This window comes from Choloepus didactylus, chromosome 11 (genome assembly GCF_015220235.1).
Source record: "Choloepus didactylus isolate mChoDid1 chromosome 11, mChoDid1.pri, whole genome shotgun sequence".
Classification (NCBI taxonomy): domain Eukaryota; kingdom Metazoa; phylum Chordata; class Mammalia; order Pilosa; family Megalonychidae; genus Choloepus; species Choloepus didactylus.
Window position 1 is genome coordinate 28,655,017 of NC_051317.1, and position 11,680 is coordinate 28,666,696.

The 11,680-nt window shown below is 37.0% G+C and overlaps 1 pseudogene; it reads right to left on the reverse strand.

Annotated features, from left to right (window-relative positions):
• Nucleotides 1-7,409: 7,409 nt before the first annotated feature.
• LOC119505971 lies at nt 7,410-11,014 on the reverse strand (annotated as a pseudogene).
• Between the last annotated feature and the right edge of the window lie 666 nt (nt 11,015-11,680).

The following is an 11,680-nucleotide window of genomic DNA, read 5'->3' on the forward strand; positions in this document are numbered from 1 at the left end:
AATGGTATCCCATTGTGGTTAGGATTTGTATTTTCCAAATAATTGACGCTATTGAGCATTTTTTCAAGTGCTTTCTAGCCATTTGTATTTCTTTTTTGGAAAACTGTCTATTCAAGTCTTTTCCCCATTTTTAAATTGAATTGTTTGTCTTTTTAGTGTTGAATTGTAGAATTTTTTTATATATTCTAGATGTTAAACACTTACTGGATATGTGTTTTCCAAGTATTTTCTCCCATTGGGGAGGATGCTTTTACACTTTTTTGACAAAATTCTTTGAAGTGCAGACATTTTTAATTTTGAGGAGGCCCGATTTATCTATCTTTTTCTTCCATTGCTTGTGCTGTGGGTGTAAAGTCTAAGAAACCATTCCCTACCACAAGATCTTGAAGATGCTGCCCTACATTTTCCTTTAGGAGTTTTATGTTCCTGGTTCTTATATGTAGGTCTTTGATCCATTTTGAGTTCATTTTTGTTTAAGATGTAAGGTAGGGGTACTGTTTCATTGTTTTGGATATGGATATCCAGTTTTCTCAACACCATTTTTTGAAGAGACTGTTCTGTCCCAATTGGTTGGACTTGGCATCCTTGTCAAATATCAATTGGCCATAGATGAGAGGACCTACTTCTAAACTCTCGATTTGATTCTATTGGTCAATATGTCTATTTTATGCCAGAACTATGCTGTTTTGACCACTGTAGGTTTGTAATATCCTTTAAAGTCAGGAAGTGTGAGTCCTCCAAACTTCTTTTTCAAGATGTTTTTGGCTATTCAGGGCCCCAAACCATTCAAAATAAATTTGATAATTGGCATTTCTAATTCACCAGAGTGTTGGGATTTTGATTGGGATTGCATTGTATTTATAAATCAATTTGGGTATAACTGACATCTTAATGATATTTAGTCTTCCAATCCATGAATATGGAATATCCTTACATTTATTTAGGTTTCTTTGACTTCTTTAATCAATGTTTTGCAGTTTTCTGTGTACAAGTCCTTTACATCCTTGGTTAAATTAACTCCTAGATATTTGATTCTTTCATTGCTATTGTAAATTAAATTCTTTTCCTGATTTCCTTCTCTGATTCCTCATTCCTAGGTACAGAAACACTACTTATTTTTATGTGTTGATCCTGTATTCCACTACTTTTCTAAGCTTGTGTTTTAGCTCCATAGCTTTGTTGTAGTATTCAGGACTTTCTATATATATGACCGTGTCATCAGCAAAGGGTGAATTTTTACCTCTTCCTTTCAATTTGAATGCCTTTTATTTACTTTTCTTCCATAACTGCTCTTGAAGAAACTTCTAGTACAAAGTTGAATAACAGTGGTGACAGTGGGCATCCTTGTTTTGTTCCAGATCTTGGAAGGAAAGCTGTCAGTCTTCAGCCACTGAGTATGATGTCAGCTGTACATGCCCTTGATCATGTTGAGGAAGATTCCTTCTATACCTGTCTTTCAAAGTGTTTTTATCAAGAAGGGATGCTGGATTTTTTCATATGCCTTTTTTGCATTGACTGAGATGATCATGTGATTTTTTCCCCTTTGATTTGTTTATGCGGTGTAGTACATTAATTGATTTTCCTGTGTTGAGTCACCCTTGCATACCTGGGACAAAACCTGCTTGATCATGGTGTATAATTATTTTAATGTGCTGTTGGATTTGATTTGCAAGTATTTTGTTGGGGAGTTTTGCATCTATGTTAAGTAGAGTAATTGGTGTGTAATTTTCTCTTATGTTAGTATCTTTATTTGGCTTTAGTATGAGGATGATTTGGCCTCATAGAATTTGTTAGGTACTGTTCCCTCCTCTTCAATTTTTGGAAGAGTTTGAGCAGGAGGCTGTTAATTCTTGGAATAATTGGCAAAATTCACCTGTGAAGCAATCTGGACCTGGGGTTTTCTTTATTGGGAGGTTTCTGATGACTTAATCTCTTTAATTATAATTGGTTTGTTGAGGTCTTCTATTTTTTCTAGAGTCAGTGTAGGTTGTTTTTGTGTTTTCAGAAATTTGTCCATCTAAATTGTATAACTTTTTTGCATACAGTTGTTCATAGTGTACTGTTATAATCCTTTTTATTTCTGTAGAGTCGATAGTAATGTCCTCCCTCTCATTTCTGATTTCATTTATTTGCATCTTCTCTCCTTTTATCTTTGGCATTCTAGCTAAGGGTTTGTCAGTTTTAATAATCTCAAAAAAACAACTTTTGGTTTTGGTAATTCTCTCTATTGTGTTTTTAGTTCTCAATTGCATTTATTTCTGCTGCAATCTTTGTTATTTCTTCCCCTATGCTTGCTTTGGGATTAATTTGCTATTCTTTTTCTAGTTCCTGCAGGTGTGTGGTTAGGTTTTTTATTATATTCTTTCCTCTTTTTTTAAACGTAGTCATTTAGGGCTATAAATTTCCATCTCCACACTGCCTTGCTGCATCTTATAAGTATTGATACATTGTGCTCTCATTTTCACTCATCTCAAGCTATTTACTGATTTCTCTTGCAATTTCTTCTTTGACCCACTGATTTAAGAGTGTGCAGTTTAACTCACAAATATTTGTGAATTTTCCAGTTCTCTGTCTGTTACTGATTTCTGGTTTTATTCCATTATGGTCAGAAAAAAATCCTTTGTATAATTTCAGTCTTTTAAACTTTATTGAAACTTGTTTTGTGACCCAACATGGTCTATCCTGGAAAATGATATAGAAGCACTTGAGAAGAATGTATATCTGGCTGTTTGGGGGTGCAGTTTTCTGTATATGCCTGTTAGGTCTAGTTTCTTTATCATATTATTAAAATTGTATTTCCTTATTGATCATCTGTCTAGATGTCCTATCTATTTATGAGAGTCTTGTATTGAAGTATCCAACTATTATTGTAGAGACATCTATTTCTCCCTTCAGTTTTGACAGTATTGCTTCATGTATTTTGTGTTATCATGGTTAGGTGCATAAATATTTAGGGTTGTTTTTCTTCCTGGTGGATTGCCCATTTTATTAAAATATAGTGTCCTTCTTTGTCTCTTTTAACAGTTTCATATTTAAAATTGATTTTGTCCAATATTAGTATAGCTACTGCAGCTCTTTTTTTTGGTTACTGTTTGCATAGAATATCTTTTTATAACCTTTCATTTTCTACATATTTTTTTATTTGGGTCTAAGGTTTGTCTCTTGTAGACAGCATATAGGTGGATCATACTTTTTCATCCTTTCTGACAATCTGTGTCTTTTGATTGGTAAGTTTAATCCATTAACACTGAATGTTTTTACTGTAAAGGCAGTGCTTACTTCAACCATTTTATCCTTTGGTTTTTATGTCTCACATCTTATTTTCATCTTTTATTTTACCCTTTTAATTACCCTTACTGATAATCCTCATTTCTACACTCTACTCCAATCTTCTCTCTCTGCTCTTTTCCATTTAACCTGCAGAACTCCCTTTACTATTTCTTACAGGGCAGGCATCTTGTTGATGAACCCCCTAGTTTCTGTTTATCTGTGAATATTTTAACTCTCCCTTATTTTTGAAGGACAGTTTTGCCAGATAATGAATTCTTTGCTGGAAGTTTTTCTGTTTCATTCCCTTAAATATATCATACCACTGCCTTCTTGCCTCAATGGTTTATGATGAGAAATTGGCACTTTAACTTATTGCAGTTCTCTTGAATGTGATGCATTGTTTTTCTCTTGCTGCTTTCAGGATTCTCTTTATCACTGGCATTTGATATTCTGGTTAGTAAATGTCTCAGAGTAGGTTTACTGTGATATAATCCATTTGGTGTATGTTGTACTTCTTGGACATGTATATTTATGTTTTTCATGAATTGGTAAATTTTCAGCCATTATTTCCTCAAACATTCCCTCTTGCCCTTTTCCTTCTCTTCTCCATCTGGAACACCCATGATGCATATATTTGTGTGCCTCATGCTATCATTCAAATCTTTTTTAAACTGCTCAGTTTCTCAATTTTTCCATTCTTTTTTCCTTCTGTTCTTTTGTCTGTAAGATTTCAGTTGTCCTGCCTTTTATATTGCTGATTCTGTCTTCTGCCTGTTCAAATCTGCTGTTGTATGCCTCTAGCATTTTCTTAATCTTTTCTATTGTACCTTTCATTCCCATAAATTCTGTTATGTTTCTTTGTATACTTCCAAATGCTTCTTTATGCTCACCCACTATCTTCTTAATATCTTTTACCTCATTTGCCTTTTTCTCCTTCATTTCCTTGAATTGACTTAAGAGATTTTTTTGAACATAATTTCAAGTGTCTTGTCTTCAAGTTCACTGATTCCTTTTTCTGCAAGCTCCATTCTGCTCCTGAAACCCTCCTGGGCATTTTTATTTCCATTACTGTGATCTTCACTTCCTTTTTAAAATTTACATTTCTTTGCCTAGACTCTCATATTATTCATTCAGCGTTTTCCTGCTATCTTGTAATTCTTTCTCTGTACCTTCCTTCATCACCTTAAGCATTGTGAAAGGCTTTGTTCAGCATGTCCACATTCTCATCTTCTTTATTGGTGTTTTCTGTATTTTTATCCTCTTCCTTTGCATGAGCCATCATTTCCTGTTTCTTTGTGTTTTATTCTTCTGTCAGACACTGTATATTTTAATATGTTTAAAATGTTAAATCTGGGATTTACTCCTTGATATGTCTGTTTCCTGGTTTTGTAAGCAGCTGGTGACACAATAGAGATTTTCCTGATCTTCAGACCTCCTGTCAGAAGGTCTTTCCAAGGTGAATGCAGTGTGCAGGGTTTTCCCTGTCTTACTGGACCTCTGTCTTGTCCTGGGCTTTTGCTTGTTAGTTGTTTGGGAATTCCCCTGTTTACAGGAGTTTGGGTGTCCCCTCTGTTTCTCAGGTGGCAAACCTCCCTCTCACAGGGAGAGGATTTTACATCTCTTTCTGCTAGCAACAGCTGGCCAGTTATGAGATGCCGTGGTGGACTACTGTGAGGGTAGGGGTAGGTGCCAGTAGCTGCTGGGCAGAGACAAGTTCACTCTTCTTTACCATGATTTATCAGTCTCCATGCTCTTCACTGGATGCTGTTCTTCTGGCCTCTAGGATTTCAAAATAGTTGTTTCAGACAGTCCCTGTCTGTTTAATAGTTGTTTTGATGGGAGGATTGAGTCCTGAGGCTCCCTACTCCACCATCTTCTCTGAAAGTGACCTGTTAAGTTGATCTGTATTTCTATCTTTTTGTCCATATTATACTTTCTTAATTACCATGTATTTACAGTAAATCCTAAAATCAACCTGCATGAGTCATTCTTAATTACCATATATTTACAGTAAATCCTAAAATCAGCCTGCATGAGTCCCCCAACATTGTTTCTGTTTTACAAACTTTATTTGACTATTCTTTGTCCTTTCACATTCTTCTATAAATTTTAGAATCAACATTGAGGTTTAGAATAAAAAAAAAGATCCTCATATTTTGATTTGGATTGTATTGAACTTATGGATCAATTTGAAAAGAATTGAAATCCTAGCAACACTATGTTATCCAATCAGTGGACATAATATATCTCTTCACTTCTTCTTATTTGTTTCATCAGTGTTTTATTATTTTCATCATTTCAGATCTTGCATGTAATTTTTTAGATTTGTATCTAAGTATTTGAGATTTATTGTTGATAATGTAAATTGTACTATTCTGTATTGAGAATATAGAACATCCCATAGGATGTCTTCAAGTGCTTGATTGAAAGTCTTAGCAATAAGAGATAAAAGGAAAAAAAAGCTGATTTATGCACCATCAAACAGGGAAGAGGCCATTCAAGAACTGATATACACAAGTATTTCTGGATGTGTGAATAAAGCAAACACTTTGATTCAAAGGCTCTGCTCTCTTATTATGCCTATTCTTCTAGGAAGAGACTGCAGTAAAAAATCAATATGAATTCTCCAGGACTCTAGAAACTCCTGCTGAAGGTTGTACTTTGAAGAGGAAATATCTGGTGGTGGACATTCCTAAAGTCCCACAAACTATGAAGAACTTTTGTGTAAATATTCCTTGTACATGACTCTTTCAATTGAAATGTAAATCTGCATGAAACACAGAGACACTGCTAAAGGTAAAATACTTGAGTTGAGGACAAAGGAAATGATAATGACATGATTTCAACCCCAAGGTCTTAGAACTTTCATTCAGATATTCCTTAATTAGCCTGCTGTTTTCTGGAGAAGAAAGTTGCAGGATTTGTAATTAACTAAAATAAGACTTTAAGAGTTTACCTATTTATTGCCATTGAGAAGGAACTTTGAAATTAGTTCAGGGACAAAGCAAATTCCCTTAGCTCTTTTAAAAGCCTCTCCACAACTTCATTTTCTCATTCATTCCAAACTTCAGTAGTCTTATTTATTTGGATTCAAATTTATACAGGAGTAAATTTTATTTATTGTTTTCTTTGCACAATTTGCATTTAGTTCCTTTGTTTTATTCAGGAAGATGACATCAGATTTTCTCATGAAAAAGTGAGACTTAATTTATATATTTTCTGACCACTTAATCATTCAAATTCTACTACTCAATCAAGTTGAGAATAGAAACATCCTGTATTTTTCTGTAATATGTATGTGTATATACAAGTTTGATCATAGTTTATTCCAAAATCTGAGCTTGGTTCTTTTCATTGTTTTATTCTCTCTACAAAGAACTGAATGTAAAGTTCCTCTTTAGAAATTGCTAAGGAATGGTACCTGTTGGGGGATTAAATCATATATCCCACAAAAACTTGTTCAAACCTTAATCCATGTTCCTGTGGGGGTAAGCCCATTTGTAAATAAGACCTTGTGATGATGTTAAAGTGTGGCCAGACTGAATTAAAATGGGTCTTAATCTATATTGCTGGAAGCCCTATAAAGAGAAGAAATTCTGGTGCCATCGGTCAGGGAAAACTGTGGGAGGAGACCAAGAATGTCACCACATGACAGAGGCAGAAATGCAAGCCAAGGAACCCCAAGGATTGTGGCATGCATCCTCAGGGTGATGGATTTCCAGAGAAAGCATGGCTTTGCCAGCACCTCAATTTGGGACTTCTGGCATCCAAAACCATGAAACAATAAATTCCAGTTGTTTAAGCCAACTCACTGTGTGGTCTTAGCCATAGCAGCTCTGGGAAACTAAGGCAGTACTTGACCCAGACAAACCCAGTGTTCAATTTAGTTAGCTTTTTTATTTTGTTTTGTTTTGTTTTGCTTCTGAAAGAATACATTGTACTGGAAACAGTGCTGCACAGTGACCAACTGATGAATGCAGCCCAAGGGGCGTCCTACAGATCACGCTCAAAAAGATACAGAAAAGTTTGGTTAATAAAAATAAACTGGAATATGGGTTCCCCTGGGCAACTTCCCCAACCTTGTCTTCTGAGAGGGTTGGGGAAATGCCCAATCATTTTCTTAAAGGTATGTGGCTCATTTAGAGAAAAAGCCCCTCAAGGGTGCCTTCTTGTTTTTTATAAAGACCATTTCCTTTAAATTTTTTGAAGTCCTCATTTATTACCTGCATTCTACGTTCTCTCAAGGCCATCAGACCAGCTTCTGTGCAGGTTGCCTTGAAGTCAGCAGCAGAGAGGTCATCTTTAGCCATGATCAAGTCATCCAAGGCTGCATCATCAGCCAACACCATCCTGCTTGTGTGAATCTGGAAGACGTGCTTCTCGATCTTCCTGTCAATGCGGCCTGGTCTGATGAGTGCTGGATCCAAAGTTTCTGTTCAGTTTGTGGCCAGGATAACTCTCACACCTCCCCTTGAGCCAAATCAATCCAATTCGTTCAACAGTTCCAACACAGTTTGCTGAATTTCTCCCCACCGGAATTTGAGTCATCTTTTTGTCCCAATGCCATCAGTTTCATCAATAAATACAATGGATGGTGCATGTTCTTCATCAACTTGAAACATTCCCTGCACAAGTTTGTGCCCATGTCTTAGGTACTTCTGAGTAAATGCAGAGTCAGCCATTCTCAGGAAAGTGGCCCACGTGTGGTTTGCTACTACTTTGGCTAACAATGCTTTACCTGTGCCAGGTGGATCACAGGGAACGATCCCCTTAGGGAGTTCTATACCCATCTCTTCATAATTTTCAGGATGTGTGAGAGGGAGCCCCACAGGTTCCTTAATTTCCTGAATTTGTTGTCCAATCCCCCAATATCAGCGTGGGTCTCCTGAGGGAACTTTTCTGACCTTCCTCACTGTGACCAGGGATGGGTGTCTTTTATTAGAAAAATTAAAAATATTGCATAGGTCTTAATACTTGAACATCAGTGTCTTCATGAACAGCGAGTATCTTCATGTGAACAGTTCTGGATTGAAGACCCAGAGGGCACTCCCCTGGGGGCAGGGTTCCAGCCCCGACTCCACTCAGCCCCAACCCCTCAGAGCTCAGTTCCTCAGTATGAACCAGGGTGGGGGTAGGGGTGAGGACAGAGCACAGCTCCCAGGTGTTTTTGTTCAAGTATCACAGATTCCAAGCAATCCCAACATGTACTCCCTTCCTACTCTCACATCCATGTGTCTGCAGGATAGCTGCCTAGAACGGGTCAGTAGTGAAGTTCTGATCAGAAAAACAAAAGATACAGAAACAGAACAAACACACCTGACCCCTTCTGAACATGAGACACAGAAACCACCCTGGGGGACACCGCCCCCCTCACTGGGGCCACTATCATAAGCACACTCCCCTTGCTAAGGACAGGGAAGCCCAGCTGCTCTCCTGAGCCACTGTTGTCTTAACTGTCAGTAATAATAAAGATATGTTCGTGTAAAGAAAGATACAGCAATAAGCATTATTCTAGTTTATACATGCCACCCTTTGCACAGTAAGGTTTATAGTCATTGTTTAATGAGTCTGTACAATCACTAACTCCTGTTCCAAACACTGTTCTAGGCCAATCTTTTACAAATCTCCATCTTAAATTCTCACCTTGAGCTGGGCTTTCCTTTTGCATTTGCAACACAGTAACAGACACACTGTCAATAAATATCCAGTTGCAATCTGGGCAGGCAGGGTAATAGGTAAAAGAACACTGTGGTTATTGTCTTCTCACTTTGGCATTTTCATCTTTTTTGGTGTTTTTTTAATTCAAATTTCATGCTAAGGATGCAAATCACAAGCAATACTTCTCTTTTGTACCGTCTTGCTTTGATCTTACCGGAGAACAGAACTATCCCGGAGATCAACAAAGATGCAGTTCTTAAATACACCTATGTTAAGAACAGGTAAAACTGCTGGTGATTAAAATGTGCTAAAGCTGAAAGTGGAGAATATGTTTTTTTTTTTTTTAATTTTTAATTTTATTTTTTAGTTAGTTTTTTTTTTTTGGTATCTGACTGAAATGGCAGATAAATCAGAAGAATTCTTGCAAGAAGGAAAAATGGATGATATTCATCATAAAAAGAAGCCATTGCTTTTAAAACTCCACCCAGCATGGAAAACAAAATTACACATTTTGCCCAGTCTTGAGGGATCTTTGAGATTTTTTCAGGCTTAATATATCTACCTCTAACTCAAAATTATACTCAATTAATCTTCTCTTGTCCAAAAGGAGAGAGAGATTTTAAAATGCCTTATTCTTTCTTGCAGTGAGGAACTTTCTCCTTGGAGAACAGAGCAAAAAAACTGCAAGATTAAACCTTATTTTTTTTTGACTCTGAAACCTAAGATAATATAACAAGACCTTGCAATGTCTTACAGAGGAAAAGAAGTATGGTGAGATCAGGAAAGATAAATTGTTGTGACTGAAACGAGTTCTCATAGGCAATCCACAGGGCTGGGTGAAATTTTTCTCATATAAGGGAACTTACCAAAAAGAGTGATGGCTGGTGAATTCACTGCTAGTATGGCTAAGGGGAAAAATACAAAGCTCTTGGTTGGTAAAAGTATTGATATTTCCAAACACAAGTGATCTAAAAGTCATTATCATAAAACACCATTGAGCAGCTTAAAATTCATTATCAGAATCCTCAGTATTCCAGATGACTTAATTTTCTTTGAAATTTGGCCACCATGGGTAAGCCCTTCTATTAAAAGATACAGATGAGACTTGTATTTATCCTTCAAAGTGGGAAACTGAGATGCAAATTTCTGCTATGGCTCTGGAACCATTATCTGCATGCCAGTTTTCCAAATCTTATGACCTTCTTATCACATACGTAGCTGCTAAGCAAAGTGAGAGCTGACATATTCTTGCTTCTCTCTCTAGCGGAATGCAGAGGGAAATCCTTGAGAGGCTCCTGAATGTTTTGTTCAAAACTAATAAAAGGAAAATATGTGAATTCTATTGTTACATCCTTCCATTGTCACAAAGATAATTTTCTGTTTTGTAAATGTACCAACTCCTTAACTCATTACTCTGTGTTTATTTGTTGTGGATTTCCTCTCCTGGTCAGTATTAGATTTCTAGAGAATTGAAATGGTATACCTTGCTTTTGTTTCCAAATACACTTAGCACCTGCTGGGGATTGAATCATGTGCTATGGGTGTGAACCCATTTGTCATATGGCTTTTGAAGATGTTGTCATTAAACTGTGGACTGATTTGTGAATAGGATCTTTGAAGGTCCTGTTTAGACAAGGCCCAGTTGAATGTGAGTGGACCTTAATCCACAGGATGGAGGCCTTAGAAGGTGAAAGAAATTTGGATGCACCAGAGAAAGCCTCGGGGGGGGGGGCAGGAAGGCAGACAGCCATGTGGCGGAGATGCCATCCCAGGGGCCCCGGAGCGTGGGCAGCCAGCACCAGGACAGACTTGGGGGAAAGCATGGCCTTGAAAGACCTCAGTCTTGGAGTCTAAAATCGTGAGCCCATAAATTCCCACTGGGTAAACCCGGCAGTCCATGGTGGGTGTCACAGCAGCCTGGGCAGACTCAGGCAACCCCGCCCTGGCGTATATTGGGCTCTCAGTAGATTTCATCTCCCTTGGTGCATATTACCTAATGGTGAAGTTTCTAAGTAAACGTTGATGAGAATCTGACGTGAAGTTCCTAAGCGGTCAGCTTCAAGACGGGGATGTGTACTCACGACATGATGCGCAAATCTCCAAGGACAACTAAATTGTATTGTTTTCCACCTTGCCCTGTATCAAGACGGTGAGCTTTTATTCCCAAATTCAAAACCTGAAGAAGGCTCAAATGGTTGTCAGATTGCTAACATATTTCTCCAAATGTAACAAAAAATGTTAATGTGATAAATAATAGAATATCTGTGCTTGGAATACAGTTGTTCCTCATGTAAATTAATCACATAGAGAACTTGCATGTGTTGTTGCCATGGAGAAAAATTCTATCAAGTTTAAAGGTATCATTGAACAAATTAGTAGATTTGACAGCAAGAGAATTAGAGGATTTTTTCTTTTCTTTTTTGTTAATGAAATTGAGTATAAACTGAGACCACAGAATTGTGATTGTGTTGTTAGAGGAAATAGGAGAAAATAAATAAGTTGACAATTCCAATAAATCATCATCTGGAGCACAGTGGAAGAGTTCCAATAGCTAAAAAGTCATGTTTGAGAACTGTATTAAATTTAACTAAGCAAATTTCCCCAAAGAGTGAGTATTAATAGGGTCCCCTCAGGAAGATATCTGGGAATTCCACAAGTTTAAGTACTTGAGTTCAGATTATACAAAGGATAAAAGAAAGTGTTTGAGATTCTAATTGGTTACTAGACTTCCACATCCATTTTCCCAAGATTA